This window comes from Rhipicephalus microplus, chromosome X (assembly GCF_043290135.1).
Source record: "Rhipicephalus microplus isolate Deutch F79 chromosome X, USDA_Rmic, whole genome shotgun sequence".
In the NCBI taxonomy this organism is placed as follows: Eukaryota; Metazoa; Arthropoda; class Arachnida; order Ixodida; family Ixodidae; genus Rhipicephalus; species Rhipicephalus microplus.
Genome location: NC_134710.1, coordinates 433,722,378 through 433,743,926, shown reverse-complemented (window position 1 = coordinate 433,743,926; position 21,549 = coordinate 433,722,378). Strand labels below are relative to the sequence as shown.

General features: G+C 48.6%; 31 non-coding genes across 31 annotated transcripts; all 31 read right to left on the bottom strand.

Moving 5' to 3' along the window:
- Positions 1-731: 731 nt before the first annotated feature.
- On the bottom strand, positions 732-813 carry TRNAS-UGA (transfer RNA serine (anticodon UGA)). Its single transcript has one exon. It is a non-coding gene; the product is annotated as a tRNA-Ser (tRNA).
- A 386-nt stretch (positions 814-1,199) lies between these two features.
- On the bottom strand, positions 1,200-1,281 carry TRNAS-UGA (transfer RNA serine (anticodon UGA)). The gene has a single exon. It is a non-coding gene; the product is annotated as a tRNA-Ser (tRNA).
- Positions 1,282-3,221: 1,940 nt separating this feature from the next.
- TRNAS-UGA (transfer RNA serine (anticodon UGA)) lies at positions 3,222-3,303 on the bottom strand. Its single transcript has one exon. It is a non-coding gene; the product is annotated as a tRNA-Ser (tRNA).
- A 71-nt stretch (positions 3,304-3,374) lies between these two features.
- TRNAS-UGA (transfer RNA serine (anticodon UGA)) lies at positions 3,375-3,456 on the bottom strand. Its single transcript has one exon. It is a non-coding gene; the product is annotated as a tRNA-Ser (tRNA).
- Positions 3,457-3,844: 388 nt separating this feature from the next.
- TRNAY-AUA (transfer RNA tyrosine (anticodon AUA)) lies at positions 3,845-3,926 on the bottom strand. The gene has a single exon. It is a non-coding gene; the product is annotated as a tRNA-Tyr (tRNA).
- A 231-nt stretch (positions 3,927-4,157) lies between these two features.
- TRNAS-UGA (transfer RNA serine (anticodon UGA)) lies at positions 4,158-4,239 on the bottom strand. The gene has a single exon. It is a non-coding gene; the product is annotated as a tRNA-Ser (tRNA).
- A 228-nt stretch (positions 4,240-4,467) lies between these two features.
- TRNAS-UGA (transfer RNA serine (anticodon UGA)) lies at positions 4,468-4,549 on the bottom strand. Its single transcript has one exon. It is a non-coding gene; the product is annotated as a tRNA-Ser (tRNA).
- Positions 4,550-6,787: 2,238 nt separating this feature from the next.
- On the bottom strand, positions 6,788-6,869 carry TRNAS-UGA (transfer RNA serine (anticodon UGA)). The gene has a single exon. It is a non-coding gene; the product is annotated as a tRNA-Ser (tRNA).
- A 385-nt stretch (positions 6,870-7,254) lies between these two features.
- On the bottom strand, positions 7,255-7,336 carry TRNAS-UGA (transfer RNA serine (anticodon UGA)). The gene has a single exon. It is a non-coding gene; the product is annotated as a tRNA-Ser (tRNA).
- A 73-nt stretch (positions 7,337-7,409) lies between these two features.
- Positions 7,410-7,491, bottom strand: TRNAS-UGA (transfer RNA serine (anticodon UGA)). Its single transcript has one exon. It is a non-coding gene; the product is annotated as a tRNA-Ser (tRNA).
- A 73-nt stretch (positions 7,492-7,564) lies between these two features.
- TRNAS-UGA (transfer RNA serine (anticodon UGA)) lies at positions 7,565-7,646 on the bottom strand. Its single transcript has one exon. It is a non-coding gene; the product is annotated as a tRNA-Ser (tRNA).
- A 384-nt stretch (positions 7,647-8,030) lies between these two features.
- On the bottom strand, positions 8,031-8,112 carry TRNAS-UGA (transfer RNA serine (anticodon UGA)). The gene has a single exon. It is a non-coding gene; the product is annotated as a tRNA-Ser (tRNA).
- A 387-nt stretch (positions 8,113-8,499) lies between these two features.
- TRNAS-UGA (transfer RNA serine (anticodon UGA)) lies at positions 8,500-8,581 on the bottom strand. The gene has a single exon. It is a non-coding gene; the product is annotated as a tRNA-Ser (tRNA).
- A 227-nt stretch (positions 8,582-8,808) lies between these two features.
- On the bottom strand, positions 8,809-8,890 carry TRNAS-UGA (transfer RNA serine (anticodon UGA)). Its single transcript has one exon. It is a non-coding gene; the product is annotated as a tRNA-Ser (tRNA).
- Positions 8,891-9,278: 388 nt separating this feature from the next.
- TRNAS-UGA (transfer RNA serine (anticodon UGA)) lies at positions 9,279-9,360 on the bottom strand. The gene has a single exon. It is a non-coding gene; the product is annotated as a tRNA-Ser (tRNA).
- A 228-nt stretch (positions 9,361-9,588) lies between these two features.
- Positions 9,589-9,670, bottom strand: TRNAS-CGA (transfer RNA serine (anticodon CGA)). Its single transcript has one exon. It is a non-coding gene; the product is annotated as a tRNA-Ser (tRNA).
- A 1,928-nt stretch (positions 9,671-11,598) lies between these two features.
- TRNAS-UGA (transfer RNA serine (anticodon UGA)) lies at positions 11,599-11,680 on the bottom strand. Its single transcript has one exon. It is a non-coding gene; the product is annotated as a tRNA-Ser (tRNA).
- A 388-nt stretch (positions 11,681-12,068) lies between these two features.
- TRNAS-UGA (transfer RNA serine (anticodon UGA)) lies at positions 12,069-12,150 on the bottom strand. Its single transcript has one exon. It is a non-coding gene; the product is annotated as a tRNA-Ser (tRNA).
- Positions 12,151-12,377: 227 nt separating this feature from the next.
- Positions 12,378-12,459, bottom strand: TRNAS-UGA (transfer RNA serine (anticodon UGA)). Its single transcript has one exon. It is a non-coding gene; the product is annotated as a tRNA-Ser (tRNA).
- Positions 12,460-12,846: 387 nt separating this feature from the next.
- Positions 12,847-12,928, bottom strand: TRNAS-UGA (transfer RNA serine (anticodon UGA)). The gene has a single exon. It is a non-coding gene; the product is annotated as a tRNA-Ser (tRNA).
- A 1,464-nt stretch (positions 12,929-14,392) lies between these two features.
- On the bottom strand, positions 14,393-14,474 carry TRNAS-UGA (transfer RNA serine (anticodon UGA)). The gene has a single exon. It is a non-coding gene; the product is annotated as a tRNA-Ser (tRNA).
- Positions 14,475-15,169: 695 nt separating this feature from the next.
- On the bottom strand, positions 15,170-15,251 carry TRNAS-UGA (transfer RNA serine (anticodon UGA)). The gene has a single exon. It is a non-coding gene; the product is annotated as a tRNA-Ser (tRNA).
- Positions 15,252-16,252: 1,001 nt separating this feature from the next.
- On the bottom strand, positions 16,253-16,334 carry TRNAS-UGA (transfer RNA serine (anticodon UGA)). Its single transcript has one exon. It is a non-coding gene; the product is annotated as a tRNA-Ser (tRNA).
- An 853-nt stretch (positions 16,335-17,187) lies between these two features.
- Positions 17,188-17,269, bottom strand: TRNAS-UGA (transfer RNA serine (anticodon UGA)). Its single transcript has one exon. It is a non-coding gene; the product is annotated as a tRNA-Ser (tRNA).
- Positions 17,270-17,500: 231 nt separating this feature from the next.
- Positions 17,501-17,582, bottom strand: TRNAS-UGA (transfer RNA serine (anticodon UGA)). Its single transcript has one exon. It is a non-coding gene; the product is annotated as a tRNA-Ser (tRNA).
- Positions 17,583-17,656: 74 nt separating this feature from the next.
- On the bottom strand, positions 17,657-17,738 carry TRNAS-UGA (transfer RNA serine (anticodon UGA)). Its single transcript has one exon. It is a non-coding gene; the product is annotated as a tRNA-Ser (tRNA).
- Positions 17,739-17,965: 227 nt separating this feature from the next.
- TRNAS-UGA (transfer RNA serine (anticodon UGA)) lies at positions 17,966-18,047 on the bottom strand. Its single transcript has one exon. It is a non-coding gene; the product is annotated as a tRNA-Ser (tRNA).
- Positions 18,048-19,821: 1,774 nt separating this feature from the next.
- On the bottom strand, positions 19,822-19,903 carry TRNAS-UGA (transfer RNA serine (anticodon UGA)). Its single transcript has one exon. It is a non-coding gene; the product is annotated as a tRNA-Ser (tRNA).
- Positions 19,904-20,291: 388 nt separating this feature from the next.
- Positions 20,292-20,373, bottom strand: TRNAS-UGA (transfer RNA serine (anticodon UGA)). Its single transcript has one exon. It is a non-coding gene; the product is annotated as a tRNA-Ser (tRNA).
- Positions 20,374-20,912: 539 nt separating this feature from the next.
- TRNAS-UGA (transfer RNA serine (anticodon UGA)) lies at positions 20,913-20,994 on the bottom strand. Its single transcript has one exon. It is a non-coding gene; the product is annotated as a tRNA-Ser (tRNA).
- Positions 20,995-21,382: 388 nt separating this feature from the next.
- On the bottom strand, positions 21,383-21,464 carry TRNAS-UGA (transfer RNA serine (anticodon UGA)). The gene has a single exon. It is a non-coding gene; the product is annotated as a tRNA-Ser (tRNA).
- Between the last annotated feature and the right edge of the window lie 85 nt (positions 21,465-21,549).

Sequence of the window (21,549 nt, the reverse complement as noted above, 5' to 3'; positions counted from 1 at the left end):
TTTCAAGTCCATCGCTTTACCCACTCCGCCCCGACTGCGGTGAGGGCATCATCTCCTAATTCACTCTGAACATAGCCGTTTATGTCGAGAATAGAAAAACAGAACGAGAAACCCAGTCGACAGGATTCAAACCTGCGCGGGAAGAACCCAATGGTTTTCAAGACCATCAGCTTAACCACTCCGCCACGACTGCGGCGATGGCGTCAACTCCTCTTTCACTCTTAACATAGTCGATTATGTCGAGAATAGAAAAACAGAAAGAGAAACCCAGTCGACAGGATTCAAACCTGCGCGGGAAGAACCCAATGGTTTTCAAGACCATCAGCTTAACCACTCGGCCACGACTGCGGCGATGGCGTCAACTCCTCTTTCACTCTTAACATAGTCGATTATGTCGAGAAGAGAAAAACGAAACAAAGAAACGCAGTCGACAGGCTTCGAACATGCGCGGGAAGAACCCAATTGTTTTGAAGACTATCGCCTTAACCACTCCGCCACGACTGCGGTGATGGCGTCAACTCCTCTTTCACTCTTAACATTGTCGACTATGTCGAGAAGAGAAAAACGAAACCAGGAAACGCAGTCGGCGGATTTCGACCCTGCGCGGGAAGAACCCAAAGGTTTTCAAGACAATCACCTTAACCACTAAGCCACGACTGCGGCGCCTTTGTGATCTGCTATATCACTCTGAACATAGTCGTTTATGTCGAGAAGAGAAAAAAACGAGGAAACGCAGTTGGCAGGGTTCGAACCTGCGCGGGAAGAACCCAATGGTTTTCAAGACTATCGCCTTAACCACTCGGCCACGACTGCGGCGACGGCGTCAACTCCTATTTCACTTTTAACATAGTCGACTATGTCGATAAGAGGAAAAACAAAACGAGGAAACGCAGTGGGCACGGTTCGATCCTGCACGGGAAGAACCCAATGGTTTTCAAGACTATCACCCTAACCACTCGGCCACGACTGCTGCGACGGTGTCATCTGCAATTTCACTCTGAACATAGCCATTGATATCGAGAAGAGAAAAAAGAAACCAGGAAACGCAGTAGGCAGGGTTCGATCCTGGCGCGGGAAGAACCCAATGGTTTTCAAGACAACCACCTTAACCACTCGGCCACGACTGCGGCGACGTTGTCATCTGCTATTTTACTCTGAACATAGTCGTTTATGTCGAGAAGAGAAAAAAAACGAGGAAACGCAGTCGGCAGGGTTCGAACCTGCGCGGGAAGAAACCAATGGTTTTCAAGACTATCGCCTTAACCACTCGGCCACGACTGCGGCGACGGCGTCAACTCCTATTTCACTTTTAACATAGTCGACTATGTCGATAAGAGGAAAAACAAAACGAGGAAACGCAGTGGGCACGGTTCGATCCTGCACGGGAAGAACCCAATGGTTTTCAAGATTATCACTCTAACCACTCGTCCACGACTGCTGAGACAGGTGTCATCTGCAATTTCACTCTGAACCTAGCCATTTATATCTTGAAGAGAAAAACGAAACCAGGAAACGCAGTAGGCAGGGTTCGATCCTGCGCGGGAAGAACGCAATGGTTTTCAAGACAATCACCATAACCACTCGGCCACAACTGCGGCGACGTTATTATCTGCTATTTTACTCTGAACATATTCGTTTATGCCGAGAACAGAAAAACAAAACGAGAAAACGCATACGGCAGGGTTAAAACCTGCGCGGGAAGAACCCAATGGTATTCAAGACCATCGCCTTAACCACTCGGCCACGACAGCGGCGACAATGTCAACTCCTATTTCACTTTTAACATAGCCGACTATGTCGAGAAGAGGAAGAACAAAACGAGGAAACGCAGTGGGCATGGTTCAATCCTGCGCGGGAAGAACCCAATGGTTTTCAAGACCATCGCCTTAACCACATGGCCAAGACAACGGCGACGGTGACAACTCCCATTTCACTCCTAACGTAGCTGTTTTATGTCGAGAAGAGAAAAAAAACGAGAAAACGCAGTCGGCAGGGTTCGAACCTGCGTGGAAAGAACCCAATGCTTTTCAAGACCTTCGCGTTAACCACTCGGTCACGACTGCGGCGACGGCGTCACCTGCGATTTCACTCTGAACAAAGTTGTTTATGTCGAGAAGTAAAAAAAAAACGAGGAAATGCAGTCGGCAGAGTTCGATCCTGAGCGGGAAGGACCCACAGGTTTTCAAGACCATCGCCTTAACCACTCCGCATCGATGGCGACCGCGGCTTCATCTGGTATTTCACTCTGAACATAGTCGTTTACGTCGAGAAGAGAGAAAAAAACGAGGAAACGCAGTCGGCAGGGTTTGAACTTACACAGGAAGAACCCTGTGGTTTTCAAGACCATCGCCTTAACCACTCGGCCACGATGGCGGCGACGGCGTCAACTCCTATTTCACTTTTAACAAAGCCGACTATGTCGAGAAGAGAAAAACAAAACGAGAAAACGCAGTCAGCAGGGTTAAACATGCGCGGGAAGAATCCAATGGTTTTCAAGACCGTCGCCTTAACCACTCGGCCATGACAACGGTGACGGCGTTAACTCCTATTTCACTCTTATAATAGCCGTTTAAGTTGAGAAGAGAAAAAAAACAATGTAACACAGTCGACAGGGTACGAACCTGCGCAGGAAAACCCAACGGTTTTCAAGACCATCGCCTTAACCACTCGGTCACGACTACAGCGACGGCGTCTCCTGCGATTTCACTCTAGACAAAGTCGATTATGTCGAGAAATGAAAAAAAAACGAGGAAACGCAGTCGGCAGGGTTTGATCCTGAGCGGGAAGAACACAATGGTTTTCAAGACTATCGCTTCACAAACTCCGCCCCGACTGCGGCTAGGGCATCGACTGCTATTTCACTCTGAAAACAGCCGTATATGTCGAGAATAGAAAAACAGAACGAGAAACCCAGTCGACAGGATTAAAACCTACGCGGGAAGAACCCAATGGTTTTCAAGACCATCGGCTCAACCACTCGGCCATGACTGCGGCGATGGCATCAACTCCTCTTTCACTCTTAACATAGTCGATTATGTCGAGAAGAGAAAAACGAAACGAAGAAAGGCAGTCGACAGGCTTGGAATATGCGCGGGAAGAACCCAATAGTTTTCAAGACTATCGCCTTAACCACTCCGCCACGACTGCGTTGATGGCGTCAACTCCTCTTTCACTCTTAACATTGTCGACTTTGTCGAGAAGAGAAAAACGAAACCAGGAAACGCAGTCGGCGGGGTTCGATCCTGCGCGGGAAGAACCCAAATGTTTTCAAGACAATCACCTTAACCACTCAGCCACGACTGCGGCGCCGTTGTCATCTGCTATATCACTCTGAACACAATCGTTTATGTCGAGAAGAGAAAAAAACGAGGAAACGCAGTCGGCAGAGTTCGAACCTGCGCGGGAAGAACCCAATGGTTTTCAAGACCATCGCCTCAACCACTCGGCCACGACTGCGGCGACGGCGTCAACTCCCATTTCACTTTTAACATAGTCAACTATGTCGAGAAGAGGAAAAACAAAACGAGGAAACGCAGTGGGCACGGTTCGATCCTGCGCGGGAAGAACGCAATGGTTTTCAAGACCATCGTCTTAACCACTCGGCCACGACTGCTGCGACGGTGTCATCTGCAATTTCACTGTGAACATAGCCATTGATATCGAGAAGAGAAAAACGAAACCAGGAAACGCAGTAGGCAGGGTTCGATCCTGGCGCGGGAAGAACCCAATGGTTGTCAAGACAATCACCTTAACCACTCGGCCACGACTGCGGCGACGTTGTCATCTGCTATTTTACTCTGAACACAGTCGTTTATGTCGAGAAGAGAAAAACAAAACGAGAAAACGCAGTCGGCAGGGTTCGAACCTGCGTGGGAAGAACCCAATGGTTTTATAGACCATCGTCTTAAAAACTCGGCCACGACTGCTGCGACGGTGTCATCTGCAATTTCATTTTGAACATAGCCATTGATATTGAGAAGAGAAGAACGAAACCAGGAAACGCAGTAGGCAGGATTCGATCCTGGTGCGGGAAGAACCCATTGGTTTTCAAGACAATCACCTTAACCACTCGGCCACGACTCCGGCGACGTTGTCATCTGCTATTTTACTCTGAACATAGTCCTTTATGTTGTGAAGAGAAAAACAAAACGAGAAAACGCAGTCAGCAGGGTTCGAACCTGCGTGGAATGAACCCAATATTTTTCAAGACTATCGCCTTAACCACTCAGCCATGACTGCGGGAACGGCGTCAACTCCTCTTTCACTCTTAACATAGTCGACTATGTCGAGAAGAGAAAAACGAAACGAGGAAACGCAGTCGGCAGGGTTCGATCCTTAGCGGGAAGAACCCAATGGTTTTCAAGACAATCACCTTAACCACTCAGCCACGACTGCGGCGCCGTTGTCATCTGCTATATCACTCTGAACATAGTCGTTTTTGTCGAGAAGAGAAAAAAAACGAGGAAACGCATTCGGCAGGGTTCGAACCTGCGCGGGAAGAACTCAATGGTTTTCAAGACCATCGCCTTAACCACTCGGCCACGACTGCGGCGACGGCGTCAACTTCTATTTCACTCTTAACGTAGCTGTTTTATGTCTAGAAGAGAAAAAACGAGAAAACGCAGTCGGCAGGGTTCGAACCTGCGTGGAAAGAACCCAATGGTTTTCAAGACCATCGCGTTAACCACTCGGTCACGACTGCAGCGACGGCGTCTCGTGCGATTTCACTCTGAACAAAGTTGTATATGTCGAGAAGTAAAAAAAACGAGGAAACGCAGTCGGCAGAGTTCGATCCTGAGCGGGAAGAACCCAAAGGTATTCAAGACCATCGCCTTAACCACTCCGCATCGATGGCGACAGCGGCTTCATCTGGTATTTCACTCTGAACATAGTCGTTTATGTCGAGAAGAGAAAAAAAACGAGGAAACGCAGTCGACAGGGTTCGAACATGCGCAGAAAGATCCAAATGGTTTTGAAGACCAACATCTTAACCACTCGGCCACGACAACGGCGGCGGCGTCAACTCCCATTTCACTTTTAACGTAGCCGTTTTATGTCGAGAAGAGAAAAAAAACGAGGAAACGCCGTCGGCAGGGTTCCAACCTGCGCAGGAAGAACCCAATGGTTTTCAAGACCATCGTATTACCCACTCGGTCATGACTGCGGCGACGCCGTCAACTCCTATTTCACTCTTAACATAGCCGTTTATGTCAAGAAGAGAAAAAAACGAGGAAACGCAGTCGGCAGGGTTTGAACTTACACAGGAAGAGCCCTGTGGTTTTCAAGACCATTGCCTTAACCAGTCGGCCGCGACTGCGGCGACGGCGTCAACTCCTATTTCACTTTTAACATAGCCGACTATGTCGAGAAGATAAAAACAAAATGAGGAAACGCCGTCGGCATGGTTCGATCCTGTGCGGCAAGAATCCAATGGTTTTCAAGACCATCGCCTTAACCACTCGGCCATGACAACGGTGACGGCGTTAACTCCTATTTCACTCTTATAATAGCCTTTAAGGTCGAGAAGAGAAAAAAAAACGATGTAACGCAGTCGACAGGGTTCGAACCTGCGCAGAAAAACCCAACGGTTTTCGAGACAATCGCCTTAATCACTCGGTCACGACTACAGCGACGGCGTCTCCTGCGATTTCACTCTGAACAAAGTCGATTATGTGGAGAAATGAAAAAAAAAACGAGGAAACGCAGTCGGCAGGGTTCGATCCTGAGCAAGAAGAACCCAATGGTTTTGAAGACCATCACTTTACCCACTCCGCCCCAACTGCGGTGAGGGCATCATCTGCTATTTCACTCTGAACATAGCCGTTTATGTCGAGAAGAGAAAAACAGAACGAGAAACCAAGTTGACAGGACTCAAACCTGCGCGGGAAGAACCCAATGGTTTTCAAGACCATCGCCTTAACCACTCGGCCACGACTGCGGCGATGGCGTCAACTCCTCTTTCACTCTTAACATAGTCGATTATGTCGAGAAGAGAGAAAAAAACGAGGAAACGCAGTCGGCAGGGTTTGAACTTACACAGGAAGAGCCCTGTGGTTTTCAAGACCTTCGCCTTAACCACTCGGCCACGACTGCGGCGACGGCGTCAACTCCTATTTCACTTTTAACATAGCCGATTATGTCGAGAAGAGAAAAACGAAACGAGAAAACGCAGTCAGCAGGGTTCGAACATGCGCGGGAAGAATCCAATGGTTTTCAAGACCATCGCCTTAACCACTCGACCATGAAAACGGTGAGGGCGTTAACTCCTATTTCACTCTTATAATAGCCGTTTAAGTCGAGAAGAGAAAAAAAAACATTGTAACGCAGTCGACAGGGTACGAACCTGCGCAGGAAAACCCAACGGTTTTCAAGACCATCGCCTTAACCACTGGGTCACGACTACAGCGACGGCGTCTCCTGCGATTTCACTCTGAACAAAGTCGATTATGTCGAGAAATGAAAAAAAAACGAGGAAACGCAGTCGGCAGGGTTTGATCCTGAGCGGCAAGAACCCAATGGTTTTCAAGACTATCGCTTTACCCACTCCACCCCGACTGCGGCGAGGGCATGGACTGCTATTTCACTCTGAACACAGCCGTTTATGTCGATAAGGAAAAAACAGAACGAGAAACCAAGTCAAGAGGATTCAAACCTGCGCGGGAAAAACCCAATGGTTTTCAAGACCATCGCCTTAACCACTCGGCCATGACTGCGGCGATGGCGTACACTCCTCTTTCACTCTTAACATAGTCGAATATGTCGAGAAGAGAAAAACGAAACGAAGAAACGCAGTCAGCAGGGTTTGAACCTGCGCGGGAAGAACCCAATGGTTTTCAAGACCATCGCCTGAACCACTCGGCCAAGACAACGGCTACGGCGTCAACTCTTGTTTAACTCTTAACGTAGCTGTTTTATGTTGAGAAGAGAAAACAAAACGAGGAAACGCAGTCGGCAGGGTTTGAACCTGTGCAGGAAAAACCCAACGGTTTTCAAGACCATCGCCTTAACCACTCGGTCACGACTATAGCGACGGCGTCTCCTGCGATATCATTCTGAACAAAGTCGTTTATGTCAAGAAGTGACAAAAAAATGAGGAAACGCAGTCGGCGGGGTTCGATCCTGCGCGGGAAGAACCCAAAGGTTTTCAAGACAATCACCTTAACCACTCAGCCACGACTGCGGCGCCTTTGTCATCTGCTATATCACTGTGAACATAGTCGTTTTTGTCGAGAAGAGAGATACAAAACGAGAAAACGCAGTCCGCAGGGTTCGAACCTGCGCGGGAAGAACCCAATGGTTTTCAAGACCATCACCTTAACCGCTCGGCCACGACTGCAGCGACGATGTCATCTGCTATTTCACTGTGAACATAGCCGTTTATATCGAGAAGATAAAACAAAACGAGGAAACGCAGTCGGCAGGGTTCGAACCTGCGCGGGAAGAACCCAATGGTTTTCAAGACCATCGCCTTAACCACTCGGCCACGACTGCGGCGACGGCGTCAACTTCTATTTCACTTTTAACATAGTCGATTATGTCGAGAATAGATAAACAGAAAGAGAAACCCAGTCGACAGGATTCAAACCTGCGCGGGAAGAACCCAATGGTTTTCAAGACCATCGGCTTAACCACTCGGCCACGACTGCGGCGATGGCGTCAACTCCTCTTTCACTCCTAACATAGTCGATTATGTCGAGAAGAGAAAAACGAAACGAAGAAACGCAGTCGACAGGCTTCGAACATGCGCGGGAAGAACCCAATTTTTTTTCAAGACTATCGCCTTAACCACTCCGCCACGACTGCGGTGATGGCGTCAACTCCTCTTTCACTCTTAACATTGTCGACTATGTCGAGAAGAGAAAAACGAAACCAGGAAACGCAGTCGGCGGGGTTCGACCCTGCGCGGGAAGAACCCAAAGGTTTTCAAGACAATCACCTTAACCACTCAGCCACGACTGTGGCGCCTTTGTCATCTGCTATATCACTCTGAACATAGTCGTTTATGTCGAGAAAAGAAAAAAACGAGGAAACGCAGTCGGCAGGGTTCGAACCTGCGCGGGAAGAACCCAATGGTTTTCAAGACCATCGCCTTAACCACTCGGCCACGACTGCGGCGACGGCGTCAACTCCTATTTCACTTTTAACATAGTCGACTATGTCGAGAAGAGGAAAAACAAAACGAGGAAACGCAGGGGGCACGGTTCGATCCTGCGCGGGAAGAAGCCAATGGTTTTTGAGACCATCGTCTTTACCACTCGGCCACGACTGCTCCGTCGGTGTCATCTGCAATTTCACTCTGAACATAGCCATTGATATCGAGAAGAGAAAAACAAAACCAGGAAACGCAGCAGGCAGGGTTCGATCCTGCGCGGGAAGAACCCATTGGTTTTCAAGACAATCACCTTAACCACTCGGCCACGACTCCGGCGACGTTGTCATCTGCTATTTTACTCTGAACATAGTCGTTTGTGTTGTGAAGAGAAAAACAAAACGAGAAAACGCAGTCAGCAGGGTTCGAACCTGCGTGGAATGAACCCAATAGTTTTCAAGACTATCGCCTTAACCACTCGGCCACGACTGCGGTGATGGCGTCAACTCCTCTTTCACTCTTAACATTGTCGACTATGTCAAGAAGAGAAAAACAAAACCAGGAAACGCAGTCGGCGGGGTTCGATCTTGCGCGGGAGAACCCAAAGGTTTTCAAGACAATCACCTTAACCACTCGGCCACGACTGCGGCGCCTTTGTCATGTGCTATTTCACTTTGAACATAGTCGTTTATGTCGAGAAGAGAAAAAAAACAAGGAAACGCAGTCGGCAGGGTTCGAACCTGCGCGGGAAGAACCCAATGGTTTTCAAGACCATCGCCTTAACCACTCGGCCACGACTGCGGCGACGGCGTATATTCCCATTTCACTTTTAACATAGTCGACTATGTCGAGAAGAGAAAAAACAAAACGAGGAAACGCCGTGGGCACGGTTCGATCCTGCACGGGAAGAACCCAATGGTTTTCAAGACTATCGCCCTAACCACTCGTCCACGACTGCTGCGACAGGTGCCATCTGCAGTTTCACTCTGAACATAGCCATTTATATCAAGAAGAGAAAAACGAAACCAGGAAACGCAGTAGGCAGGGTTCGATCCTGCGCGGGAAGAACGCAATGGTTTTCAAGACAATCACCATAACCACTCGGCCACAACTGCGGCGACGTTTTTATCTGCTATTTTACTCTGAACATAGTCGTTTATGTCGAGAAGAAATAAACAAAACGAGAAAACGCAGTCGGCAGGGTTCGAACCAGCGTGGAATGAACCCAATAGTTTTCAAGAATATCGCCTTAACCACTCGGCCACGACTGCGGTGATGGCGTCAACTCCTCTTTCACTCTTAACATAGTCGACTATGTCGAGATGAGAAAAACGAAACGAAGAAACGCAGTCGGCATGGTTCGATCCTGCGCGGGAAGAACCCAAAGGTTTTCAAGACAATGACCTTAACCACTCAGCCACGACTGCGGCGCCGTTGTCATCTGCTATATCACTCTGAACAGAGTCGTTTATGTCGAGAAGAGAAAAAAAATGAGGAAACGCAGTCGGCAGGGTTCGAACCTGCGCGGGAATAACCCAATGGTTTTCGAGACCATCGCCTTAACCACTCGGCCACGACTGCGACGACGGCGTCATCTCCTATTTCACTTTTAACATAGTCTACTATGTCGAGAAGAGGAAAAACAAAACGAGGAAACGCAGTGGGCACGGTTCGATCCTGCGCGGGAAGAACCCAATGGTTTTCAAGACCATCGCCTTAACCACTTGTCCAAGACAACGGTGACGGCGACAACTCCCATTTCACTCTTAACGTAGCTGTTTTATGTCTAGAAGAGAAAAAACGAGAAAACGCAGTCGGCAGGGTTCGAACCTGCGTGGAAAGAACCCAATGGTTTTCAAGACCATCGCGTTAACCACTCGGTCACGACTGCAGGGACGGCGTCTCCTGCGATTTCACTCTGAACAAAGTTGTATATGTCGAGAAGTAAAAAAAACGAGGAAACGCAGTCGGCAGAGTTCGATCCTGAGCGGGAAGAACCCAAAGGTTTTCAAGACCATCCCCTTAACCACTCCGCATCGATGGCGACAGCGGCTTCATCTGGTATTTCACTCTGAACATAGTCGTTTATGTCGAGAAGAGAAAAAAAAACGAGGAAACGCAGTCGACAGGGTTCGAACATGCGCAGAAAGATCCAAATGGTTTTGAATACCAACGTCTTAACCACTCGGCCACGACAACGGCGGCGGCGTCAACTCCAATTTCACTTTTAACGTAGCCGTTTTATGTCGAGAACAGAAAAAAAACGAGGAAACGCCGTCGGCAGGGTTCCAACCTGCGCAGGAAGAACCCAATGGTTTTCAAGACCATCGTATTACCCACTCGGTCATGACTGCGGCGACGCCGTCAACTCCTATTTCACTTTTAACATAGCCGTTTATGTCAAGAAGAGAAAAAAACGAGGAAACGCAGTCGGCAGGGTTTGAACTTACACAGGAAGAGCCCTGTGGTTTTCAAGACCATTGCCTTAACCAGTCGGCCGCGACTGCGGCGACGGCGTCAACTCCTATTTCACTTTTAACATAGCCGACTATGTCGAGAAGATAAAAACAAAATGAGGAAACGCCGTCGGCATGGTTCGATTCTGTGCGGCAAGAATCCAATGGTTTTCAAGACCATCGCCTTAACCACTCGGCCATGACAACGGTGACGGCGTTAACTCCTATTTCACTCTTATAATAGCCTTTAAGGTCGAGAAGAGAAAAAAAACGATGTAACGCAGTCGACAGGGTTCGAACCTGCGCAGAAAAACCCAACGGTTTTCGAGACGATCGCCTTAATCACTCGGTCACGACTACAGCGACGGCGTCTCCTGCGATTTCACTCTGAACAAAGTCGATTATGTGGAGAAATGAAAAAAAAACGAGGAAACGCAGTCGGCAGGGTTCGATCCTGAGCAAGAAGAACCCAATGGTTTTGAAGACCATCGCTTTACCCACTCCGCCCCAACTGCGGTGAGGGCATCATCTGCTATTTCACTCTGAACATAGCCGTTTTTGTCGGGAAGAGAAAAACAGAACGAGAAACCAAGTTGACAGGATTCAAACCTGCGCGGGAAGAACCCAATGGTTTTCAAGACCATCGGCTTAACCACTCGGCCACGACTGCGGCGATGGCGTCAACTCCTCTTTCACTCTTAACATAGTCGATTATGTCGGGAAAAGAAAAACGAAACAAAGAAACGCAGTCGACAGGCTTCGAACATGCGCGGGAAAAACCCAATAGTTTTCAAGACTATCGCTTTAACCACTCCGCCACGACTGCGGTGATGGCGTCAACTCCTCTTTCACTCTTAACATTGTCGACTATGTCGAAAAGAGAAAAACGAAACCAGGAAACGCAGTCGGCGGGGTTCGATCCTGTGCGGGAAGAACCCAAAGGTTTTCAAGACAATCACCTTAACCACTCAGCCACGACTGCGGCGCCTTTGTCATCTGCTATATCACTCTGAACATAGTCGTTTATGTCGAGAAGAGAAAAAAACGAGGAAACGCAGTCGGCAGGGTTCGAACCTGCGCGGGAAGAACCCAATGGTTTTCAAGACCATCGCCTTAACCACTCGGCCACGACTGCGGCGACGGCGTCAACTTCTATTTCACTCTTAACATAATCGACTATGTCGAGAAGAGGAAAAACAAAACGAGGAAACGCAGTGGGCACGGTTCGATCCTGCGCGGGAAGAACCCAATGGTTTTCAAGACCATCGTCTTAACCACTCGGCCACGACTGCTGCGACGGTGTCATCTGCAATTTCACTTTGAACATAGCCATTGATATTGAGAAGAGAAAAACGAAACCAGGAAACGCAGTAGGCAGGATTCGATCCTGGCGCGGGAAGAACCCATTGGTTTTCAAAACAATCACCTTAACCACTCGGCCACGACTCCGGCGACGTTGTCATCTGCTATTTTACTCTGAACATAGTCCTTTATGTTGTGAAGAGAAAAACAAAACGAGAAAACGCAGTCAGCAGGGTTCGAACCTGCGTGGAATGAACCCAATAGTTTTCAAGACTATCGCCTTAACCACTCGGCCACGACTGCGGTGATAGCGTCAACTCCTCTTTCACTCTTAACATTGTCGACTATGTCGAGAAGAGAAAAACGAAACCAGGAAACGCACTCGGCGGGGTTCGATCCTGCGCGGAAAGAACCCAAAGGTTTTCAAGACAATCACCTTAACCACTCAGCCACGACTGCGGCGCCTTTGTCATCTGCTATATTACTCTGAACATAGTCGCTTATGTCGAGAAGAGAAAAAAACGAGGAAACGCAGTCGGCAGGGTTCGAACATGCGCGGGAAGAACCCATTGGTTTTCAAGACCATCGCCTTAACCACTCGGCCACGACTGCGGCGACGGCGTCAACTCCTATTTCACTTTTAACATAGTCGACTATGTCGAGAAGAGGAAAAACAAAACGAGGAAACGCAGTGGGCACGGTTCGATCCTGCGCGGGAAGAAGCCAATGGTTTTTGAGACCATCGTCTTAACCACTCGGCCACGACTGCTCCGACGGTGTCATCTGCAATTTCACTCTGAACATAGCCATTGATATCGAGAAGAGAAAAACAAAACCAGGAAACGCAGCAGGCAGGTTTCGATCCTGCGTGGGAAGAATCCAATGGTTTTCAAGACAATCACCTTAACCACTCAGCCACGACTGCGGCGACGTTGTCATCTGCTATTTTACTCTGAACATAGTCGTTTATATCGAGAAGAGAAAAACAAAACGAGAAAACGCAGTCGGCAGGGTTCGAACCAGCGTGGATTGAACCCAATAGTTTTCAAGACTATCGCCTTAACCACTCGGCCACGACTGCGGTGATGGCGTCAACTCCTCTTTCACTCTTAACATAGTCGACTATGTCGAGATGAGAAAAACGAAACGAAGAAACGCAGTCAGCATGGTTCGATCCTGCGCGGGAAGAACCCAAAGGTTTTCAAGAAAATGACCTTAACAACTCAGCCACGACTGCGGCGCCGTTGTCATCTGCTATATCACTCTGAACAGAGTCGACAATGTCGAGAAGAGGAAAAACAAAACGAGGAAACGCAGTGGGCACGGTTCGATCCTGCGCGGGAAGAACCCAATGGTTTTCAAGACCATCGCCTTAACCACTTGGTCAAGACAACGGCGACGGCGACAACTCCCATTTCACTTAACGTAGCTGTTTTATGTCGAGAAGAGAAAAAAAACGAGAAAACGCAGTCGGCAGGGTTCGAACCTGCGTGGAACGAACCCAATGGTTTTCAGGACCTTCGCGTTAACCACTCGGTCACGACTGCGGCGACGGCGTCTCCTGCGAATTCACTCTGTACAAAGTTGTTTATGTCGAGAAGTAAAAAAACGAGGAAATGCCGTCGGCAGAGTTTGATCCTGAGCGGGAAGAACCCAAATGTTTTCAAGACCATCGCCTTAACCACTCCGCATCGATGGCAACAGCGGCTTCATCTGGTATTTCACTCTGAACATAGTCGTTTATGTCGAGAAGAGAGAAAAAAACGAGGAAACGCAGTCGGCAGGGTTTGAACTTACACAGGAAGAGCCCTGTGGTTTTCAAGACCATTGCCTTAACCAGTCGGCCACGACTGCGGCGACGACGTCAACTCCTATTTCACTTTTAACATAGCCGACTATGTCGAGAAGATAAAAACAAAATGAGGAAACGCCGTCGGCATGGTTCGATCCTGTGCGGCAAGAATCCAATGGATTTCAAGACCATCGCCTTAACCACTCGGCCATGACAACAGTGACGGCTTTAACTCCTATTTCACTCTTATAATAGCCTTTATGGTCGAGAAGAGAAAAAAAACGATGTAACGCAGTCGACAGGGTTCGAACCTGCGAAGAAAAACCCAACGGTTTTCGAGACGATCGCCTTAATCACTCGGTCACGACTACAGCGACAGCGTCTCCTGCGATTTCACTCTGAACAAAGTCGATTATGTGGAGAAATGAAAAAAAACGAGAAAACGCAGTCGGCAGGGTTCGATCCTGAGCAAGAAGAACCCAATGGTTTTGAAGACCATCGCTTTACCCACTCCGCCCCAACTGCGGTGAGGGCATCATCTGCTATTTCACTCTGAACATAGCCGTTTATGTCGAGAAGAGAAAAACAGAACGAGAAACCAAGTTGACAGGACTCAAACCTGCGCGGGAAGAACCCAATGGTTTTCAAGACCATCGCCTTAACCACTCGGCCACGACTGCGGCGATGGCGTCAACTCCTCTTTCACTCTTAACATAGTCGATTATGTCGAGAATAGAAAAACAGAAAGAGAAACCCAGTCGACAGGATTCAAACCTGCGCGGGAAGAACCCAATGGTTTTCAAGACCATCGGCTTAACCACTCGGCCACGACTGCGGCGACGGTGTCATCTGCTATTTCACTGTGAACATAGCCGTTTATATCGAGAAGATAAAACAAAACAAGGAAACGCAGTGGGCACGGTTCGATCCTGCGCGGGAAGAACCCAATGGTTTTCAAGACCATCTTCTTAACCACTCGGCCACGACTGCTGCGACGGTGTCATCTGCAATTTCACTTTGAACATAGCCATTGATATTGAGAAGAGAAAAACGAAACCAGGAAACGCAGTAGGCAGGATTCGATCCTGGCGCGGGAAGAACCCATCGGTTTTCAAGACAATCACCTTAACCACTCGGCCACGACTCTGGCGACGTTGTCATCTGCTATTTTACTCTGAACATAGTCCTTTATGTTGTGAAGAGAAAAACAAATCGAGAAAACGCAGTCAGCGGGGTTCGAAGCTGCATGGAATGAACCCAATAGTTTTCAAGACTATCGCCTTAACCACTCGGCCAAGACTGCGGTGATAGCGTCAACTCCTCTTTCACTCTTAACATTGTCGACTATGTCGAGAAGAGAAAAACGAAACCAGGAAACGCACTCGGCGGGGTTCGATCCTGCGCGGAAAGAACCCAAAGGTTTTCAAGACAATCACCTTAACCACTCAGCCACGACTGCGGCGCCTTTGTCATCTGCTATATTACTCTGAACGTAGTCGCTTATGTCGAGAAGAGAAAAAAACGAGGAAACGCAGTCGGCAGGGTTCGAACCTGCGCGGGAAGAACCCAATGGTTTTCAAGACCATCGCCTTAACCACTCGGCCACGACTGCGGCGACGGCGTCAACTCCTATTTCACTCTTATAATAGCCTTTAAGGTCGAGAAGAGAAAAAAAACGATGTAACGCAGTCGACAGGGTTCGAACCTGCGCAGAAAAACCCAACGGTTTTCGAGACGATCGCCCTAATCACTCGGTCACGACTACAGCGATGGCGTCTCCTGCGATTTCACTCTGAACAAAGTCGATTATGTGGAGAAATGAAAAAAACGAGGAAACGCAGTCGGCAGGGTTCGATCCTGAGCAAGAAGAACCCAATGGTTTTGAACACATCGCTTTACCCACTCCGCCCCAACTGCGGTGAGGGCATCATCTGCTATTTCACTCTGAACATAGCCGTTTATGTCGAGAAGAGAAAAACAGAACGAGAAACCAAGTTGACAGGACTCAAACCTGCGCGGGAAGAACCCAATGGTTTTCAAGACCATCGCCTTAACCACTCGGCCACGACTGCGGCAATGGCGTCAACTCCTCTTTCACTCTTAACATAGTCGATTATGTCGAGAATAGAAAAACAGAAAGAGAAACCCAGTCGACAGGATTCAAACCTGCGCAGGAAGAACCCAATGGTTTTCAAGACCATCGGCTTAACCACTCGGCCACGACTGCGGCGATGGCGTCAACTCCTCTTTCACTCTTAACATAGTCGATTATGTCGAGAAGAAAAAAACGAAACGAAGAAACGCAGTCGACAGTCTTCGAAAATGCGCGGGAAGAACCCAATTTTTTTCAAGACTATCGCCTTAACCACTCCGCCACGACTGCGGTGATGGCGTCAACTCCTCTTTCACTCTTAACATTGTCGACTATGTCGAGAAGAGAAAAACAAAACCAGGAAACCCAGTCGGCGGGGTTCGATCCTGTGCGGGAAGAACCCAAAGGTTTTCAAGACAATCACCTTAACCACTCAGCCACGACTGCGGCGCCTTTGTCATCTGCTATATCACTCTGAACATAGTCGTTTTTGTCGAGAAGAGAGATACAAAACGAGAAAACGCAGTCCGCAGGGTTCGAACCTGCGCGGGAAGAACCCAATGGTTTTCAAGACCATCACCTTAACCGCTCGGCCACGACTGCAGCGACGGTGTCATCTGCTATTTCACTGTGAACATAGCCGTTTATATCGAGAAGATAAAACAAAACAAGGAAACGCAGTCGGCAGGGTTCGATCCTTAGCGGGAAGAACCCAATGGTTTTCAAGACCATCGCTTTACCCACTCCGCCCCGACTGCGGCGAGGGCATCATCTGCTAATTCACTCTGAATATAGCCGTTTATGTCAAGAATAGAAAAACAGAACGAGAAACCCAGTCGACAGGATTCAATCCTGCGCGGGAAGAACCCAATGGTTTTCAAGACCATCGGTTTAACCACTCGGCCACGACTGCGGCGATGGCGTCAACTCCTCTTTCACTCTTAACATAGTCGATTATGTCGAGAATAGAAAAACAGAAAGAGAAACCCAGTTGACAGGATTCAAACCTGCGCGGGAAGAACCCAATGGTTTTCAAGACCATCGGCTTAACCACTCGGCCACGACTGTGGCGATGGCGTCAACTTCTATTTCACTTTTAACATAATCGACTATGTCAAGAAGAGGAAAAACAAAACGAGGAAACGCAGTGGGCACGGTTCGATCCTGCGCGGGAAGAACCCAATGGTTTTCAAGACCATCGTCTTAACCACTCGGCCACGACTGCTGCGACGGTGTCATCTGCAATTTCACTTTGAACATAGCCATTGATATTGAGAAGAGAAAAACGAAACCAGGAAACGCAGTAGGCAGGATTCGATCCTGGCGCGGGAAGAACCCATTGGTTTTCAAGACAATCACCTTAACCACTCGGCCACGACTCCGGCGACGTTGTCATCTGCTATTTTACTCTGAACATAGTCCTTTATGTTGTGAAGAGAAAAACAAAACGAGAAAATGCAGTCGGCAGGGTTCGAACCTGCGCGGGAAGAACCCAATGGTTTTCAAGACCATCGCCTTAACCACTCGGCCACGACTGCGGCGACGGCGTCAGCTCCTATTTCACTTTTAACATAGTCGACTATGTCGAGAAGAGGAAAAACAAAACGAGGAAACGCAGTGGGCACGGTTCGATCCTGCGCGGGAAGAAGCCAATGGTTTTTGAGACCATCGTCTTAACCACTCGGCCACGACTGCTCCGACGGTGTCATCTGCAATTTCACTCTGAACATAGCCATTGATATCGAGAAGAGAAAAACAAAACCAGGAAACGCAGCAGGCAGGGTTCGATCCTGCGCGGGAAGAACCCAATGGTTTTCAAGACAATCACCTTAACCACTCGGCCACGACTGCGGCGACGTTGTCATCTGCTATTTTACTCTGAACATAGTCGTTTATGTCGAGAAGAGAAAAACAAAACGAGAAAACGCAGTCGGCAGGGTTCGAACCAGCGTGGATTGAACCCAATAGTTTTCAAGACTATCGCCTTAACCACTCGGCCACGACTGCGGTGATGGCGTCAACTCCTCTTTCACTCTTAACATAGTCGACTATGTCGAGATGAAAAAAACGAAACGAAGAAACGCAGTCGGCATGGTTCGATCCTGCGCGGGAAGAACCCAAAGGTTTTCAAGAAAATGACCTTAACAACTCAGCCACGACTGCGGCGCCGTTGTCATCTGCTATATCACTCTGAACAGAGTCGTTTATGTCGAGAAGAGAAAAAAATGAGGAAACGCAGTCGGCAGGGTTCGAACCTGCGCGGGAAGAACCCAATGGTTTTCAAGACCATCGCCTTAACCACTCGGCCACGACTGCGACGACGGCGCCATCTCCGATTTCACTTTTAACATAGTCGACTATGTCGAGAAGAGGAAAAACAAAATGAGGAAACGCAGTGGGCACGGTTCGATCCTGCGCGGGAAGAACCCAATGGTTTTCAAGACCATCGCCTTAACCACTTGTTCAAGACAACGGCGACGGCGACAACTCCCATTTCACTCTTAACGTAGCTGTTTTATGTCTAGAAGAGAAAAATCGAGAAAACGCAGTCGGCAGGGTTCGAACCTGCGTGGAAAGAACCCAATGGTTTTCAAGACCATCTCGTTAACCACTCGGTCACGACTGCGGCGACGGCGTCTCCTGCGATTTCACTCTGAACAAAGTTGTATATGTCGAGAAGTAAAAAAAACGATGAAACGCAGTCGGCAGAGTTCGATCCTGAGCGGGAAGAACCCAAAGGTTTTCAAGACCATCGCCTTAACCACTCCGCATCGATGGCGACAGCGGCTTCATCTGGTATTTCACTCTGAACATAGTCGTTTATGTCGAGAAGAGAAAAAAAAACGAGGAAACGCAGTCGACAGGGTTCGAACATGCGTAGAAAGATCCAAATGGTTTTGAAGACCAACGTCTTAACCACTCGGCCACGACAACGGCGGCGGCGTCAACCCCAATTTCACTTTTAACGTAGCCGTTTTATGTCGAGAAGAGAAAAAAAACGAGGAAACGCCATCGGCAGGGTTCGAACCTGCGCGGGAAGAACCCAATGGTTTTCAAGACCATCGTATTACCCACTCGGTCATGACTGCGGCGACGCCGTCAACTCCTATTTCACTCTTAACATAGCCGTTTATGTCAAGAAGAGAAAAAAACGAGGAAACGCAGTCGGCAGGGTTTGAACTTACACAGGAAGAGCCCTGTGGTTTTCAAAACCATTGCCTTAACCAGTCGGCCACGACTGCGGCGACGGCGTCAACTCCTATTTCACTTTTAACATAGCCAACTATGTCGAGAAGATAAAAACAAAACGAGGAAACGCCGTCGGCATGGTTCGATCCTGTGCGGCAAGAATCCAATGGTTTTCAAGACCACCGCCTTAACCACTCGGCCATGACAACGGTGACGGCGTTAACTCCTATTTCACTCTTATAATAGCCTTTTAAGTCGAGAAGAGAAAAAAAAACGATGTAACGCAGTCGACAGGGTTCGAACCTGCGCAGGAAAAACCCAATGGTTTTCGAGACGATCGCCTTAATCACTCGGTCACGACTACAGCGACGGCGTCTCCTGCGATTTCACTCTGAACAAAGTCGATTATGTCGAGAAATGAAAAAAAACGAGGAAACGCAGTCGGCAGGGTTCGATCCTGAGCGGGAAGAACCCAATGGTTTTCAAGACCATCGCTTTACCCACTCCGCCCCAACTGCGGCGAGGGCATCATCTGCTATTTTACTCTGAACATAGCCGTTTATGTCGAGAACAGAAAAACAGAACGAGAAACCAAGTCGACAGGATTCAAACCTGCGCGAAAAGAACCCAATGGTTTTCAAGACCATCGCCTTAACCACTCGGCCACGACTGCGGCGATGGCGTCAACTCCTATTTCACTCTTAACATAGTCGACTATGTCGAGAAGAGAAAAACGAAACCAGGAAACGCAGTCGGCGGGGTTCAATCTTGCGCGGAAAGAACCGAAAGGTTTTCAAGACAATCACCTTAACCACTCAGCCACGACTGCGGCGCCGTTGTCATCTGCTATATCACTCTGAACATAGTCGTTTTTGTCGAGAAGAGAAAAAAAACGAGGAAACGCATTCGGCAGGGTTCGAACCTGCGCGGGAAGAACTCAATGGTTTTCAAGACCATCGCCTTAACCACTCGGCCACGACTGCGGCGACGGCGTCAACTTCTATTTCACTTTTAACATAATCGACTATGTCGAGAAGAGGAAAAACAAAACGAGGAAACGCAGTGGGCACGGTTCGATCCTGCGCGGGAAGAACGCAATGGTTTTCAAGACCATCGTCTTAACCACTCGGCCACGACTGCTGCGACGGTGTCATCTGCAATTTCACTGTGAACATAGCCATTGATATCGAGAAGAGAAAAACGAAACCAGGAAACGCAGGAGGCAGGGCTCGATCCTGGCGCGGGAAGAACCCAATTGTTTTCAAGACAATCACCTTAACCACTCGGCCACGACTGCGGCGACGTTGTCATCTGGTATTTTACTCTGAACACAGTCGTTTATGTCGAGAAGAGAAAAACAAAACGAGAAAACGCAGTTGGCAGGGTTCGAACCTGCGTGGAATGAACCCAATAATTTTCAAGACTATCGCCTTAACCACTCGGCCACGACTGCGGTGATAGCGTCAACTCCTCTTTCACTCTTAACATAGTCGGCTATGTCGAGATGAGAAAAACGAAACGAAGAAACGCAGTCGGCAGGGTTCGATCCTGCGCGGGAAGAACCCAAAGGTTTTCAAGACCATCGTCTTAATCACTCGGTCACGACTACAGCGACGGCGTCTCCTGCGATTTCACTCTGAACAAAGTCGATTATGTCGAGAAATGAAAAAAAAACGAGGAAACGCAGTCGGCATGGTTTGATTCTGAGCGGGAAGAACCCAATGGTTTTCAAGACCATCGCTTTACCCACTCCGCCCCGACTGCGGCGAGGGCATCGACTGCTATTTCACTCTGAACACAGCCGTTTATGTCGATAAGAGAAACAAAACAAGGGAACGCATTCGGCAGGGTTCGATCTTGAGCGGGAAGAACCCAATGCTTTTCAAGACCATCGCTTTACCCACTCCGCCCCGACTGCGGCGAGGTTATCATCTGCTACTTCACTCTGAACATAGTCGTTTATGCCGAGAAGAGAGATAAAAAACGAGAAAACGCAGTCCGCTGGGTTCGAACCTGCGCGGGAAGAACCCAATGGTTTTCAAGACCATTACCTTAACCGCTCGGCCACGACTGCAGCGACGGTGTCATCTGCTATTTCACTGTGAACATAGCCGTTTGTACCGAGAAGAGGAAAAACAAAACGAGGAAACGCAGTGGGCACGGTTCGATCCTGCGCGGGAAGAACCCAATGGTTTTATAGACCATCGTCTTAACCACTCGGCCACGACTTCTGCGACGGTGTCATCACCAATTTCACTTTGAACATAGCCATTAACATTGAGAAGAGAAAAACGAAACCAGGAAACGCAGTAGGCAGTATTCGATTCTGGCGCGGGAAGAACCCATTGGTTTTCAAGACAATCACCTTAACCACTCGGCCACGACTCCGGCGACGTTGTCATCTGCTATTTTACTCTGAACATAGTCCTTTATGTTGTGAAGAGAAAAACAAAACGAGAAAACGCAGTCAGCAGGGTTCGAACCTGCGTGGAATGAACCCAATAGTTTTCAAGACTATCGCCTTAACCACTCAGCCATGACTGCGGGAACGGCGTCAACTCCTCTTTCACTCTTAACATAGTCGACTATGTCGAGAAGAGAAAAACGAAACGAGGAAACGCAGTCGGCA